Source organism: Lissotriton helveticus, chromosome 11 (genome assembly GCF_964261635.1).
Source record: "Lissotriton helveticus chromosome 11, aLisHel1.1, whole genome shotgun sequence".
Classification (NCBI taxonomy): domain Eukaryota; kingdom Metazoa; phylum Chordata; class Amphibia; order Caudata; family Salamandridae; genus Lissotriton; species Lissotriton helveticus.
Window position 1 is genome coordinate 202,139,066 of NC_136072.1, and position 17,876 is coordinate 202,156,941.

Here is a 17,876-nt window from a genome sequence, read left to right on the forward strand (position 1 = left end):
AGCCGGACGGCAGGGCACAAAAAATAGACTAGCAAGGTAGCGAGTTGGGGCCAAACTCTGGGGAGAGGCTACCCCCCACACGCAAAGGAGTATGGAAACCAACAGAACAAGTTGGACCACATAAGAGAGAAGAATAACGAACTGTCATGGTGATTCAGGATTATAGGAGATGCAGAGGAGGCATGACAAGCAAATGATTTATGACCAAGAATGATGGTTGATAATGGAAGTTATGACAATGTAGCACAAATGATTTATGACATCCAAATTATGGCGGTCCATCACACAAATGATTTATGGTACACAAATGATTTATTGCACATGATGTATGACCCTGGATATGCAAATAAGTGATGACAGATAAATGATTTATGACCGACAGAATGATTTATGACCAACAGTATGATTGATGACAAATGATTTATGACAGGCAACTCTAATCATGTATGACGTCCAATTTATCATAACGCTAAATGATTTATGACATGCAGACAATGTAGGACGCGTGAATTATGATATGCCATGATAACGATGTATGCCCCTGGCCATAAAGTGATGCCCAGGGGACAAAATGTGTTGGTATATAAGGATAATAAAACTGCGGCCAACAACGGCCACAACGAACTACAACTCGTGTTGGCTGTAATTTGGTAACATTGCGTTTGCCGGAGTGGGCCCTGTGCGGGGGTTATTGCAGAGGCCGGCCCCTGAAGGGGGCCTCGAGGGCCGGCGCCATAACGGACGCCAGCGCCCAGGAGGGATCCGGTTCTAGCCGCCGAGAAGGGCCCTAAACTGGAAAGGGCACTCTCGTCGCGGCAACAACTTGCGCCAGGATGGCGACTAGGCATCCGGCCAATGGGGGGGCCAGGTGAGGTTGACCCTCCCCCAGATGGCAGACCCGCCCGCGCATGGCGGGAAAATCGTGGAGGGAGTATAAGACGCCGCTTCCCGTAACTGCAGCTCTCACTACATCGTGGAGCTGGGGGAGCGGCGCAGAAGAATTTTGAGTCCCACCCACCCACACCTATGTACCAGCAGTGTCGCAGCGCTGGCAGGTAAGAGAGGTACAGCGGATGGTTATGGAGGCACACCGACAGGGCGGTGTGTAGAAGGAGGGCCACTCACACTGGGATGCCGAATGGCAGGGTGAGTAGGCCTGACAAAAGGGGGTAGCAGACAGAGACGGCGCTCGCAGCCCAGACCCCAGCCGGACAGCAGGGCACAAAAAATAGACTAGCAAAGTAGCAAGTTGGGGCCTAACTCTGGGGAGAGGCTACCCCCCACACGCAAAGGAGCATGGAAACCAACAGAACAAGTTGGACCACATAAGAGAGAAGAATAACGAACTGTCATGGTGATTCAGGATTATAGGAGATGCAGAGGAGGCATGACAAGCAAATGATTTATGACCAAGAATGATGGTTGATAATGGAAGTTATGACAATGTAGCACAAATGATTTATGACATCCAAATTATGGCGGTCCATCACACAAATGATTTATGACACATGATGTATGACCCTGGATATGCAAATAAGTGATGATAGATAAATAATTTATGACCGAAAGAATGATTTATGACCAACAGTATGATTGATGACAAATGATTTATGACAGGCAACTCTAATCATGTATGACGTCCAATTTATCATAACGCTAAATGATTTATGACATGCAGACAATGTAGGACGCGTGAATTATGATATGCCATGATAACGATGTATGCCCCTGGCCATAAAGTGATGCCCAGGGGACAAAATGTGTTGGTATATAAGGATAATAAAACTGCGGCCAACAACGACCACAACGAACTACAACTCGTGTTGGCTGTAATTTGGTAACATTGCGTTTGCCGGAGTGGGCCCTGTGCGGGGGTTATTGCAGAGACCGGCCCCTGAAGGGGGCCTCGAGGGCCGGCGCCATAACGGACGCCAGCGCCCAGGAGGGATCCGGTTCTAGCCGCCGAGAAGGGCCCTAAACTGGAACGGGCACTCTCGTCGCGGCAACAACTTGCGCCAGGATGGCGACTAGGCATCCGGCCAATGGGGGGGCCAGGTGAGGTTGACCCTCCCCCAGATGGCAGACCCGCCCGCGCATGGAGGGAAAATCGTGGAGGGAGTATAAGACGCCGCTTCCCGTAACTGCAGCTCTCACTACATCGTGGAGCTGGGGGAGCGGCGCAGAAGAATTTTGAGTCCCACCCACCCACACCTATGTACCAGCAGTGTCGCAGCACTGGCGCGTAAGAGAGGTACAGCGGATGGTTATGGAGGCACACCGACAAGGCGGTGTGTAGAAGGAGGGCCACTCACACTGGGATGCCGAATGGCAGGGTGAGTAGGCCTGACAAAAGGGGGTAGCAGACAGAGACGGCGCTCGCAGCCCAGACCCCAGCCGGACGGCAGGGCACAAAAAATAGACTAGCAAAGTAGCAAGTTGGGGCCTAACTCTGGGGAGAGGCTACCCCCCACACGCAAAGGAGCATGGAAACCAACAGAACAAGTTGGACCACATAAGAGAGAAGAATAACGAACTGTCATGGTGATTCAGGATTATAGGAGATGCAGAGGAGGCATGACAAGCAAATGATTTATGACCAAGAATGATGGTTGATAATGGAAGTGAGAGAGCACAAATCTGAAAATGTAGAAGTGCACCATATTTACAAGCACGTAGTATTAGTTTAGTGTGAAATATACAAGAGTGTCAACTTATATAGAGAAAATATATGAGTGTTTAATTAGAATAGATGCATATATAAGTGTGAAAAACTAATGTAGAGGTTGTAGAAATGTTAAAATGATGTTGGAGTCACACGTTAGATGACTAAGTGAAACGAAATGTAATTCTGCAAACCATGAAAATGTGTAGGCCACATGGCATTTCACAAGAAACGAAAGATGCTGCTACACTTTTGGTGACTTGGATTCTAATGTCATTTTACTGCAAAGTATTATTAAGCATGGAATTGAAGTATGTTTTAAATAGATGTGTTATATTTTAGTAATGTGTGTTAGTTAAAATACTGTTTAAACAAAGAAATTTAATGTGCATATTACAGAGGCCCATTTCATGTAATTTTAGTAGGCCTGAATAGATAAAGTCGTTTCTTTGATCTGCATGAGCTCATTAAGGAGAAGTCGCACAGAGCACGAACGATAGGTCTGTTCAAGATGTTTTATGACTCTTAGATATGGTAGAGACTGGAATTTGGGGCCTACCGAGAGAGTGTCTGTTTGCAGGTGCAAGGGGAACTTAAATCAGAAATAATGAATAGGCCCTTGTTCAGAGGCGCCAGGCACAGGCCTGTAGGAGTCTTCAGGAATTTTAGGGGGTACCGCTTGGACGGAGAGAAGCCTGGGAAGCAAGGTCAACTTTAATGAAGAGTCCAGAGGAGCACCAGCTCGGAATTTGCCGCTCAAAACTGCACCACGTGAGAGGCGTCTACAGGGGCGTTCCTATTGGAAATGTGATTTTGTATTAGGGATAGCACCCCGGGGTGGAGTTAGGGCAGATAATCTGAGGAGCTTAAGAGAGCGGATGGGTAGGCAGATAGAGAGCTGAAAGACTTCGACTTTGAGACAAAGACTAAGGGAAGTGTGTGATCTTCTTTGGAAGTCACCACTGCTGACACCTTTTTAGGTAAAGATCTTGTTAAGTAGGGATGTCACTTAGTCTAGTGTAGGGACAGACTAACCTGTATTTTTCTTTTCTGTAAATGACTCTCAAGTTGCAACTCACAGCGATTCTTGCAACCCTAATGGTATTTGAGATATTTTTGATAATTTCCTTTTGTCGATTGAGAGCATTCAGAGAGTACCTTTTTATATTGATACCTGTATATCTTTTGAATCTTATTCTGAGATGTTTGTATCTCCAGATACTTTTGGCTTTAAATTAAACTTTTTATCCTTTTCCAGTGGTAAGTGGTTCTTTAGAGTGGTGTAAGTTCTTTCTTGATTAACCTAGGAGTGGATTGCCTTTTACTCAATGACAGGTACCAACGATTCAGTCGACCTGAGCTGGGATCTGGTAAGATAACAATAGACCAGAAATCCCGCGTTATCAGTTGGTAGCAGAGTGAGGATGGTTATCTTCTTGAGGAAGGTAATCTAGACTAGGTTAGTTTACCCCAAGGTCCCTAGAGTTCGAGAGGTGGCCTGCCGAAGAAGGCGCTGACGGGGAGAGAAAAGCAGCAGTATCGGACGAGAGTGAGTATAACAAGGGTCATGCGTGGACCGATTGCGGTGTTTTGTGTTGTATTTGTATTGTAATGTCTTGCAGAGTTGAATGCCTGTAGCGTGATTGTGAGAAGGTTGTGAGCGCGCGCAACCTGGTAAAATCTTACGTTCGGGGGAGAGCTTAAGTGGTTCGGGTGTATCGAACATCCAGAGTAATTGTCGACCAGAGTAAGGGGGTCATGAGGTACCATTGACCGCCGCAGGACCGAGATAGGGGGAGTGTAAGAGTGAGTGTGTGAGTAACGGACGCTGGTCGAAAGTTACTGTGTGTAAGTAACCTATCAGAGAAGGCGACTGTCTGGACGTAAACGGAAAGACATTTCGCCAGTTAAGGTGACAATTACAGATTGACTGTGGGCGTACAGTCAAAGAAAAGTGATCGCTTAGACGGAAGTAATCATTTTTCGAAGTATGAATGGGACGCATGCATAAACGCGGAGACGAGCTGAGAAAGGAGGGGTAACGCTGCAAAGGGGGACGAGTGACGTCAGCGAGAGTCGCGCTGAGATAGGGCGGTTAGTGAGGAGCCGCGACGCGATAGGACGGTTGGTGTGACGTCGGCAAGAGCCGCGACGGGATTGGGCGGCTGGTGTGACGTCAGGGAGAAGTCGCGTTCTGATAGGCCAGTTAGCGAGAACCGAGCTGAGATTGGTGGATTGTCATCGGGAAGTAAACAAACGCGGAGAAAATAGAAATATTGTAGGTTTTGAACATGAAGTGTTTTAAATGTTTGAGAGAGATTTTTAAGAGAAAAAGAAGGAACTCTTATTACGGGGAAGAGGCACCGCCAGAGGGTACACCAGCTTACTATATGGCAGCGAATGTTGGCTTGCATACGATACTATGGATTAGTGAATGGAATAAGATTTCGGAAGGGAATGAAGAACTGACGTTTCCTAAGTATGGAACGTTCAAGTTAGAGGCGTTACATCGGCTGAAATCAATTATGTCCTCATTGAATCCTCTGCCTAGACCAACCCAGTTCGAGGCCCTTAATGCGTGGCTTAGGGCGGCACACAACAGAAATATGAACAGGCGCCAAGACAGTTTGAAGTGATCAGTAAGGGCAGTGCGAGATGCCAAATGGGATGCGGACGCCAAGAGATGGAGGGTACAGGCTATTGAGGTGGATAAGTTATACCCAGTGAGAGAGGTGACAGGAGAACAGAGGCTCATGGAAGAGGATGAGGAGAGCGAGTCGGAGGACAACTTGATAAATAGGTTGCTAATAGATAGACCGCCTCCGAGCGTTGGGAGAATGGAGGATAGGGGACTCGCAAGGGATGATGGGCCTGCCATAGAGGGATATGTACCACTCCCTATATCAGAGTGGACACCGCCCAAAAGAGAGGAGACACCTCAGCCTAGTACAGTACCGACAGTAGTCGGAAGGTTTGTGGTGCAGAAGGTACCGGAAACAGAGAGAGTTGAGTCCTGTGGGTTGCCAGACGCTCTACAAGTACCCGTTACCATAGGTCCTATAGTATCGATTTACAACCCCGAGAGAGACAGAGAGGAAGAACAGATGAGGTTAGATAGAGAGAGAGCAGAAATGGAAAGGAGAAATAACACGACAAATGCCTGGAGACAATTGCCAGGACCAGTGACGTGGAGCACCCCATCTGATCCGGCAGTGGGTCCCGCAGCAGAACAGGGGGGTCAGAGAGGACCGATGGACCTGAGGGGACCACGGCCGAAATCCTTTAAGGAGTTGAGGGCCGATTTGAGAGAATGGGAGGGGTCCACAGAAGCACCAACCAGCAGGCCAAGAACCGAAGCAGAATGGGGAAGCCGAGGCAACGGAACATTGTCTCACTGCGGGGCTAGTGCAAGTAGTCAGGAGTGGGATGGTAACAGGCCAGAGAACAGAGGAGTAATACGTCCTAATGATGGGAGAGACCAGCAGGAGCGAGATGGTAGAAGCATGGAGTGTGAAGAGATGTCTCGGCTCTTTGAAAAGGGTGGAGACCAAATGGTACTAGCATACAGAGATAGGTTTAGGTGCACTCATCACGCGCCAGGGGAGAATGTGCAACACTGGAATAGGGGGAACAATGAAAGATCTTGCCATACATCGGGTGATCAGAGGTCACAGTCCAATTGTGAAGAAAGGGGGAGTAATGGAATGTCATACCATGAATCTAGGGAAATCATGCAGGATGGGACTGGGGGGATTACGAGAAATGGGAAAGTGTTTCACCATACACCCAGAGAGGATGGAACTGCATGGGACCTGGAGAGATGGGAACAAGGGAGGACTCCCCATAACTCGCCTGAGCCTAGACGTAGGACTCGGAGCTGGGATGGGAGAGATGTGAATGGACCCCCTAGAACTAGCATACTGAGAGCTGCAGTAAAGGCCAAAAGACTCGATGTCACTAGCTTAAAATCTGACCTGGATGAGATAATAGATGGGACGTTAGCCTTAGAAAGGATTGATCTGTATGAACAAGATGAGTTACTGTTCATAGCAAAAGATGTTACCCGAAAGGCAAGAGCAATTCATGAGAAACTGTCTGGATTGGCAGACAAGTATATGGTAGACTTGTCCAGAACGAGGACATTACAGAGTAACCATAGGTTGCAGTATTCAGATCAAGACTTAGATGAGAAAAGAACTACAGGGTTAAAGACACACATAAGAGAACTGATAGCGGGAATAAGAGTGTGGAGAGATCTGGACAAGTGGGAAGAGAGATGGTCCAAACGGGGTACTGTCAGGAGGAGCACGAGTGTGATGTCTCCGGAGGGAAGGGTAATGCAGATGGAAGCATTTCCTTTGAGAGAAATATCGAATGGGAACTATGTGCATGTGCCCTGGAGTAGAGGAGATTTAGCTGCATTTACCAACTCATTTCCGAAGTTAAGGGACAATCCCGTTGAGTGGTATAAGCAGGTAGAAAGGTTTGTAAAAATCTCGAAGGTATTGTGGATTGATTTAAACACCTTGTTTGACATTGTGGTGCCAGGTGATTTGTGGACAGCATGCAAGACTAGTGTTGAGTGGCCAACGGTAGAACCCGAAAGGGATACTGCCACAAATGGACCGTCTGAAACTGTAATGTTGAAATATGAAAGAGTATTAACTTGGCTGAAGGAAAAGGTCCCACCACAAGACATAGACTGGGTAAAAATAGACCGAACAAGACAGGAACCCAAAGAGACAGTTCATGAGTTTTATGAGAGATTGCTGAAAACATTCAAACAATACAGTGGACTTGATGTAATGGATCCCAAGGATATAGGACAGTTTGTGTCAAAGTTCGTTTTGGGGTTGAGACCTGATATTTGTTTGATGATTCAGCAACATTTGATTTGTTGGCAAAACAGACCATTAGATGAGATTTTGAGGTATGCCAGGTACTGCAGTGATGAAATAGATTCCAAAGCAAAGAAGCTAAAAGAGAAGCTGATGGTAGTACAGATGCAGTCAGCTGGAAAGGGCGGACAGCAGCAGCAGGGTACAGGGACAATGAGACGGAAATCAAGCAATCAGAATAAGAACAGTGAGGAAAGCGTGGGACCTAGAGTTGATATTGCTACGTTAAAGAAAACGACAAAGTGCCACCAGTGTCAGCAGGTGGGGCATTGGAGACGCGAGTGTCCCTATAACCCTGAGAATGGAGAATTAGAGCAAGAGGAAGAGGTTCCAGAGGTTCCGATTCAAGGGGTACCAGTGCCGAGAATCAAGGTGGCCAAAGGGGGGACTTCGGCTCCACGAGCTCAGTTTCCGCAGCCACCAAAGATTTGGACCGGGGGAAAGGTTTTTAGACAAATGCCTCTTTTCATAGATGAGGAAAAAGGTTATTACATTGATCCATTGACTGGCCAACGTGTAAGCAAAGAAGAGGACTGTACCCTCGGGGCAGTTCTGGAAGTGGATCAAAGAGGACCGTTTGTTGAGGCTGAAGTGGCAGGGTGTCCTATGACATTCTTGGTGGATACTGGAGCTACTCGATCAACTTTGAGGTCAGCAGTGGTTCCGGATCTACCAATGTCGGGGGAAACAATTCAGGTGGTAGGAGTCGCAAACAAGAGAATGACTAGCCCTTTGACGGAACCAGTGTCAGTGAAAATCGGAAATTACATGAATGAACATCAGTTTGTAGTATGTGATTCAAGCCCTGTGTGTTTGTTAGGAAGGGACTTATTGTGCAAACTAAATTGTACCATATACTGTAGGCCTCAGGGAGTAGAGGTAGAAACGACAGATGATGATGCTACCTTCAAAGTTGTGAACTCCAGAACATGCATAGAACTGTATCCTACTCTAACTGTGGAGGATCTTCCTTGGGACCTACGCGAGGCAGTATCATCAGAAGTATGGGATTTTACAGGAGAAGAGATAGGATTGGTCAAAGGGGTAGAGCCAGTGAAGATTATAGTGAAACCAAATGTTGATTATCCAAGAACGCCACAATACAAGTTGTCCCAAGAAACGATTGCAGGAATAAAGCCCGTGATCGACTCCATGATTAAACAGGGAATACTGAAAGAAATCGTGGGAAGTCCATGCAACTCCCCGATTATGGGTTTGCAGAAACCTAGTGGGAAATTTAGAATAGTACAGGACCTACGAAAGATTAATAACATTGTTGTTTCATGTTGTCCAGTGGTACCGAATCCATCAGTAATACTGTTTCAGATACCATTCCAAGCTGAGAGGTTCACAGTGATAGATCTTTGTCAGGCTTTCTTTTCAATCCCATTAGACGAAGAGAGCCAGTATCTTTTCGCGTTTAAAATGGAGAATCGCGTCTTAACATGGTGTAGAATCCCACAAGGGTTCACAGATAGCCCATCAATCTTTAATCAGTTACTGAAAAAGAATCTTGAAAGTCTGGTACTGCCCCAGAATTCGGTTCTGGTCCAGTATATAGACGACCTACTTGTTGCGTCAGAAACGGAAGAGGCTTGCAAGGAAGACACCATTGCCTTGCTGAACCATTTAGCTGAAAATGGACACAAGGTGTCTCCGAGTAAATTGCAGTACTGTCTGACAGAAGTACAGTACTTGGGTCATCGGATAGAAAAGGGAAAGCGTAAGGTGTCACCAGATAGAATAGAGGCAATCATGAAGATGAACTCGCCTACAACACAGAGAGAAGTTAGGATGTTTCTAGGAATGGTTGGTTATTGCCGACAGTGGATAGCTAACTTTTCACTGAAAGCAAAACCCTTACAGAAACTGACGCACAAGGAGGTGAGTGATCCGGTACCATGGGACAATGAGTGCTTGATGGCGTTCCTACAGCTGAGAGATGACTTGTGTCGTGCTCCGGCTCTGGGGATGCCGGACTATGAGAGGCCATTTTCCCTCTATTGCTGCGAAAGGGAGGGCTGTGCTTTGTCAGTTTTAGTGCAAGTCCATGGAAATGCCCGTAGACCAGTTGCTTACTTTTCGGCTACCTTAGATCCAGTAGCCGCAGCGTTGCCCGGATGTCTCAAATCCGTTGCTGCAACAGGTGTCAGCATTGAGCGTTGTGAAAGCATAGTGATGGGACACCAGTTAGTGGTGTATGTACCTCATTCTGTGGAACTGTTAATGACCAGGACCAAGACCCAGCACTTGACCAACAGTAGGCTCACGCGCTATGAGCAAGTTATTCTCGCTGCAGAGAACGTGACCCTTAAGAGGTGCTCTGTCTTAAATCCTGCTACTCTGATGCCACTTCCTAATGACATAGAAAGCGAAGACTGTGAAGATCACGATTGCCTTGATGTGACTGAACTATGCACGAAGCCCAGACCAGATATTGTGGATGAACCATTGATCGACCCCGATCAAATTTACTTTGTCGATGGTTCATGTTTAAGAGACGATACTGGTCGGTTGAGAGCAGCTTATGCTGTTTGCACCATTACTGGAGTTGTGGAAGCCGCTTGCCTGGAAGGAGTACACTCCGCTCAGGTAGCAGAAATTGTTGCATTGACCCGTGCCTGTATAGCAGGTAGCAAAATTAGAGTCACCATCTATACTGATAGCCAATATGGTTTCGGTGTAGTTCATGATTTCGGGCAATTGTGGTCTCAGAGGGGTTACATGACCTCCTCTGGTTCGCCAATCAGAAATGGAGAATTTGTGCGGCTGTTGTTAGAAGCATTACAGGGTCCAGGCTGCAATAGCAGTTGTAAAGTGTGTAGCTCATACGAAAAATTCGGATTTTGTGTCACAGGGACACAGATATGCAGATGAAGTTGCCCGCTATTGTGCGGAGCATGATTACTCTTTCACGGAGGTGGAAGTAAGTGGGGCTCAGGAAAGGACAGAATTGAGCATGATGTTAGAAACAGTCGATACTTGGGAAGATTTGAAACAAATGCAAGACAATGCACCTGAATCTGAGAAGCAGGCGTGGGAAACAGCAGGGTGTGTGAGAAGTGAAATGGATTTTTGGATTTCAGCAGATGGAAGGGCTGTGTTACCTGAGGAGCTAGTGAGCCCAATGGCACGACAGATACATGGTCCAGTGCATTTGGGAAGGGATGCCATGCTGAGGGTTTTCAGGCAGACTTGGTATTGCCCAAAGTTTAGGATTGCAGCAGAAGCAGTGTGTAAGCGATGTGTCACTTGTCAACAGTTGAACATAGGGAAAAGAACACCAGTTACACTGAGTCACATTGGGAGGTCTGGGGGGCCTTTCAACAGAATGCAATTAGATTTTATTGAAATGCCAAGGGTCAACCGCCTTAGGTATGTTCTGGTGGTAGTATGCATATTTTCCAGATGGGTTGAAGCGTACCCTACACGCAGGTGCGATACACTCACAGTAGCAAAATTGTTGCTTAGAGAGTTGATACCGCGCTTCGGGGTGCCTGCCTCTCTGGAATCGGACAGAGGGACACATTTTAACAGCGAAGTTGTGAAGATGCTTTGCTCTGCATTGAACATTGATCAGAAATTGCATTGTAGCTATCGACCAGAGGCTTCAGGTATCGTGGAACAGATAAATGGGACGTTGAAATGTCAAATTGCTAAAGTGTGTTCATCAACTTCCCTAAGTTGGCCTGATGCTCTTCCGTTGGTCCTTATGAGCATGCGTAGCACACCCGACAGGAGGACAGGTCTCTCTTCACATGAGGTGTTGATGGGGAGGGCAATGAGACTTCCAACTATCCCCACAGCTGCATTACTGAATATTACAGATGACCTGATCCTGGATTACTGCAAGGGGTTATCTGACGCCATTCATTCTGTGTCCCTTCAGGTACAGGCCGCAGAAGTTCCAGCTTCAAGAAATCAGTGCCACGACCTATGCCCAGGAGACTGGGTGTTGGTGAAGAAGCACGTCCGGAAGAACTGTTTGGACGTGCGCTGGAAGGGGCCTTTCCAGATAGTCCTAATCACTAACACCGCTGTGAAGTGCGGAGGACTGCCAAATTGGATCCACGCTTCCCATACTCGAAGAGTTCCAGCACCCCTGGAAGAAACAGCTCTTCTCACAGATGAAAATCCAGTGGTGGAGGAAGAATCACAAGAGGGGATCAGCCAAGCTGTGGGGGTGTCTGAAGAAGTTGGGAGTGTAACAGATCCAGAAGAAGAAGGAAGACAGAACGGCAGTGAAACTGAAGTTGCTACAGAAGAAGAAAGCTGTTGTGAAACCAATTCAGAGACAGAACAAATCCAGAGCGATCCAGAACTGAGTGAACGGACAAGAAATAGGAGAACAAGGCGTGGAGCGGCTACCTGGCCTGAAAGAAAAAGGAGGCCAAGCTTGAAGCCAGCTCGAGAGGAAACTCTTGCTCCTATTTCCGAAGACTCAGATCCAGAAAAAAAGTGCACCAGGACAAGAGCAGGAAGGTCCGAGAAGATCAAGGAGGGTGCGAGTGCCTTGCAGAAGATACGCTACTCCTGAGTGGACCTACCTCGCTACAGATGTCCTCAGCGGGACGCAGAACTGGGAGGGTGAGGGAAGTGACCCTGACCAGAACTGACCCAATCATCACAGTGGAAGTAAGATTCCTGTTGCCAGGATTGGAAGTCGAAAGACTGCTGACACTCAACATCGTCTATCCTCCTCTCCTGAGCGGAATAAGAAAATTGATCTTTGAGACTGTTGAGTTTCCGTGTTGCTGTTCAAGGTGTCCAATACTGGAGGGAGTCCTTCTTCGTATGGAAATCTTTGAGCTAGTGGTGGAAGCTCTGGGAACACGCATAGTTTCGGACTATTAAAGACTTTGTAAAGAACTTTGTAAATATTGATTGAAAAGACAACCTAGCGCCGAGTGGACGAAGAAAGAATTAGGGACTTCCCTTTCAGTGGATGGAGAAGGGCTAGGGTTGCCTATTGCTACAGAACTCAGAGACTGTTTCTGCGGAGGGGATTTTTCAGTTTCCAGGAGGTGTTGTTCGAAAGATTGGAGAAGCAAAGCAAAGAGACTTGTGCCGTGAAAGAAAACCAGAACTACACTGTTTTGAGACCATGGAGGCTGGCAACCCGAACCGCAGGGCAAAATGCATAATAGGCACACTTTTAGGGGTAGTGATTTCTCTTATAGTTTTAGTAGTTACTGTATCATATATAGTGGGACATGAAAATGATGTGAAAATAGAAAAAGAAGCAAAAAGTGTACCAACACAGAAGCCTCCTATGATTGGTAAACAGGGGGAAAATACAGCGAAAGAGAAAACTTTATTAGATGCTGAAATAAAAAGATTACATGCAGATGAGTCACAGGGGAATTTTAAAACGAATGCTTATGCCAAATTGCTTTATGAATATATTGATGTCATGGAGGCGAAGAACTGCTACGTCTGTATGCAGTTGCCAGCTTCTGTAGATGAAGGCCTCAGATACCATCATCTTCCATTGACCTATGGAATCTCATGTAGTTTGTTGCTGAGCATATTTTATGAACAAGAGGGGTTTGAGTATTATTTTTCGAATTTTGATTCGGTACTGCCAGAGGTGCCGAATTATAAACATCTAAACAAGTGGGATTATTATAAGTGTGAGGACAGGTTACAGAAATTTTTAATTCCATGGAAAACATTAGATACTTCACATGCCCGAAGAAATAATTTGACTTGTAAAGTGTCAGAAATCGAGAAAAAGTTTATAGGGCAGGTGGATGATCGATATAGGAGACAAAAGATCCTAAAAGCTTCAGGACAATGGAAAACAGATTGGACCCGGGAAGAAAGAGAACACCAAAGAAAGGGTAGCAGTGGTCCAATAGCTTTAGACCGGGAGAAAAGGGGAGAGCTATGTATACACAGAAGTCGAACATATTATGAGAATGTGTTTGTAGGAGAAGTTAATTGTGAACATGCTTTCCAATTAGAGTACTATTCTAAGGATTTCCTGAAGGAGAGGCAGGTGATCCCAAATGTATATTTTGTCTGTGGAAGAAATGCATATGTGAAACTACCAGATAATTGGTATGGATCATGTTATTTAGCAATTGTCTTCCCCAAAATATACCATGCTGAGAACTTAGAAACCAAAAAGAGAGAAACATCAGCTAGAGGAAGAAGGGGTGTAAGCGCTGAGGAGGTAGTTGGAGATGTGTTTGGTGCTATGTTTCCTATTTTAGGGATAGCACTAAATAATGTTAAGATAAGAAGATTGGCAACAGTTGTAGATAGGTTGTCCGCCAGTACTGATAGATCTTTAATGCTGGTGGAGGGAGAGATGCAATCGATAAGGGCAATGGTTCTTCAGAACCGACTTGCTCTAGACGTTCTGTTGGCCAAAGAGGGCGGAGTCTGTAAGGCTTTGAAGGTCCAGGAATGTTGCACTTACATTCCAGACAATTCAAAACCGCTTGAAAAGTACATTCGAAACCTTACTGAAATACATAATGAGATAGAAGATTTGACTAAGGTAACAGTGTGGGAAAAGGTAGGTCAAGGAATGGGTAAAGTTGGAGGTTGGTTTGCCAACCTGGGAAAGAATATCATTTGGTACATATTGAAACCTATCATCATAATAGTGATTTGTATAATCACTTTGTGGGGATTGGTGAAACTGTACAAATGGTATAGAGCAAACAGGTTGCAAAGATCTATGCGAGAGCAGGGGAGGAGATTAGCTGCGATGCAGGAGAATCAGTACCGGAGTCTGAGGGCTCTAGAGGAGATGAAACGAGGGAAGATTGCAACGACTTCAGTTTGATACTTTGTACCTTAGAGAGGGTGTTGTGATGATGATGACTACTGTAAGTCATCAAAGGGGGGATTGAGAGAGCACAAATCTGAAAATGTAGAAGTGCACCATATTTACAAGCACGTAGTATTAGTTTAGTGTGGAATATACAAGAGTGCCAACTTATATAGAGAAAATATATGAGTGTTTAATTAGAATAGATGCATATATAAGTGTGAAAAACTAATGTAGAGGTTGTAGAAATGTTAAAATGATGTTGGAGTCACACGTTAGATGACTAAGTGAAACGAAATGTAATTCTGCAAACCATGAAAATGTGTAGGCCACATGGCATTTCACAAGAAACGAAAGATGCTGCTACACTTTTGGTGACTTGGATTCTAATCTCATTTTACTGCAAAGTATTATTAAGCATGGAATTGAAGTATATTTTAAATAGATGTGTTATATTTTAGTAATGTGTGTTAGTTAAAATACTGTTTAAACAAAGAAATTTAATGTGCATATTGCAGAGGCCCGTTTCATGTAATTTTAGTAGGCCTGAATAGATAGTCGTTTCTTTGATCTGCATGAGCTCGTTAAGGAGAAGTCGCACAGAGCACGAACGATAGGTCTGTTCAAGATGTTTTATGACTCTTAGATATGGTAGAGACTGGAATTTGGGGCCTACCGAGAGAGTGTCTGTTTGCAGGTGCAAGGGGAACTTAAATCAGAAATAATGAATAGGCCCTTGTTCAGAGGCGCCAGGCACAGGCCTGTAGGAGTCTTCAGGAATTTTAGGGGGTACCGCTTGGACGGAGAGAAGCCTGGGAAGCAAGGTCAACTTTAATGAAGAGTCCAGAGGAGCACCAGCACGGAATTTGCTGCTCAAAACTGCACCACGTGAGAGGCGTCTACAGGGGCGTTCCTATTGGAAATGTGATTTTGTATTAGGGATAGCACCCCGGGGTGGAGTTAGGGCAGATGATCTGAGGAGCTTAAGAGAGCGGATGGGTAGGCAGATCGAGAGCTGAAAGACTTCGACTTTGAGACAAAGACTAAGGGAAGTGTGTGATCTTCTTTGGAAGTCACCACTGCTGACACCTTTTTAGGTAAAGATCTTGTTAAGTAGGGATGTCACTTAGTCTAGTGTAGGGACAGACTAACCTGTATTTTTCTTTTCTGTAAATGACTCTCAAGTTGCAACTCACAGCGATTCTTGCAACCCTAATGGTATTTGAGATATTTTTGATAATTTCCTTTTGTCGATTGAGAGCATTCAGAGAGTACCTTTTTATATTGATACCTGTATATCTTTTGAATCTTATTCTGAGATGTTTGTATCTCCAGATACTTTTGGCTTTAAATTAAACTTTTTAACCTTTTCCAGTGGTAAGTGGTTCTTTAGAGTGGTGTAAGTTCTTTCTTGATTAACCTAGGAGTGGATTGCCTTTTACTCAATGACAGGTACCAACGATTCAGTCGACCTGAGCTGGGATCTGGTAAGATAACAATAGACCAGAAATCCCGCGTTATCAGAAGTTATGACAATGTAGCACAAATGATTTATGACATCCAAATTATGGCGGTCCATCACACAAATGATTTATGACACATGATGTATGACCCTGGATATGCAAATAAGTGATGACAGATAAATAATTTATGACCGACAGAATGATTTATGACCAACAGTATGATTGATGACAAATGATTTATGACAGGCAACTCTAATCATGTATGACGTCCAATTTATCATAACGCTAAATGATTTATGACATGCAGACAATGTAGGACGCGTGAATTATGATATGCCATGATAACGATGTATGCCCCTGGCCATAAAGTGATGCCCAGGGGACAAAATGTGTTGGTATATAAGGATAATAAAACTGCGGCCAACAACAACCACAACGAACTGCAACTCGTGTTGGCTGTAATTTGGTAACATTGCGTTTGCCGGAGTGGGCCCTGTGGGGGGGTTATGCCCAGTAGTTAAAACTATTGGCCCAGCTGTCACAGAGCCCCATTGCAACCTTAATAGTTATTGTCAGCACAAGGCACAAGTTACAATTAGAAAAGGAGTGCACTTCCTGCACTGCAGATTGTACCTTGACATTTATGCATACCCACCTCCTGCACCCAGACGTTAGTAATCATTATTTGGAGCATTTCTGCCAATCAGAATAGTATGTTGGATAAAAAAAGGCCATAATGATAAAGACACACACTTACAGAAAGAACTAGAAAATGCGAGTATGAGTCTAAGGAACGGCATCCGTACAAAGGATGCCTTTCCTCACAAAGGGAAGGTACCAAACAGGTGCTGTCTGCCAGCTGCACTGCAGTCTGTCCCTGCCCCCTTGCCTGTGCAGACACATAGTGGTTTGCAGACTCAGCCTTCAATTGGTGGCACTTTCATCATATGGATCATTTCTGTTAGTTTCCCGGATAGCCATGACCTGTAGAAAGAGAACACTAGGAAGTAGGAGCATAAGGGTCTGATTTACAGTTTGGTGGATGTGTTAGTCTGTCACACACCTGCCGACTCTCCCTCCTAACTATTGCAAGTGTCATTGGATATAATGGGCTTGTAATACTGTGAATGGGTCATCCCTCACGTTTGTGATGGAATGATCAGGCCCACCAAACTCTAATCAGGTTCATAGGTTCCCGAGACAAGGTGTCATGGGGCACACCAATGGGGCCACCGGGATAATTAATTGTCCGGATGTGCCGGGGTAGAGTGCCGTCTGACGTCACATGACGTCCGGAGGAAGAGAGAGGAAGTAGGCAAGCGGCAGCAGGAGAATCTGAGGCTGTGTGCTGCACGAGACTCAAGCGAGTCTCTCTCTCTCAATGGCACAGCCTCCCGACGCAATGATCATGCATTTTGCGGCGCAAAACCGATACTGCAGGCTGAGGCCGCTGGCGGGCTCAGTCAGCAGGGTGGCCAGCCAGCCAGGCCAGCGCGGCGCCCGGGGCACGGGGGTCGGGACGAGTGGCCCACACCAGCAGGCACAGCCTGGAAGAACTGGGCTGCAGCAGAGAGAGTCAAGTGCTGCTCAATGCATATAGGCAGCAGTACAGTGCCAGTCACGGACCTTCACCGCATGATGTCATTGAATTGTAAAAGTAAGTGATTTAGTTGACTAAGTCGGTGACAGTAACAGGTGGTTAGCACGTGGTGCAACTGACATCATGCATGCAAAAGAATATTGGTAGCAAGATAAAAAGTGGCATTAAATGTATGTGGAAAGTAACCCTGTGGTAATGAGATAACACTCAGGTTGGTATCAAAATCTATATTTAGCAATGAGCAAGGCTGTGTAGATCATGGTACAAAATTATAAAACCTCACTCTAAAACAGCACGTTGTCTACAGAATTTGAAACCAGGAAGCAAGTGATGTTGTATTAGAGAGTAAGATTTCTAAGCAACATCACTTTCCATTCAAGGCCTTCTATTTGGATATTTCCGAAAATTATGTTTTGAACTGCTGCCAGCAATGCGGTATTGTGGCCTGAAAACTAGGACTGGCTAAGGC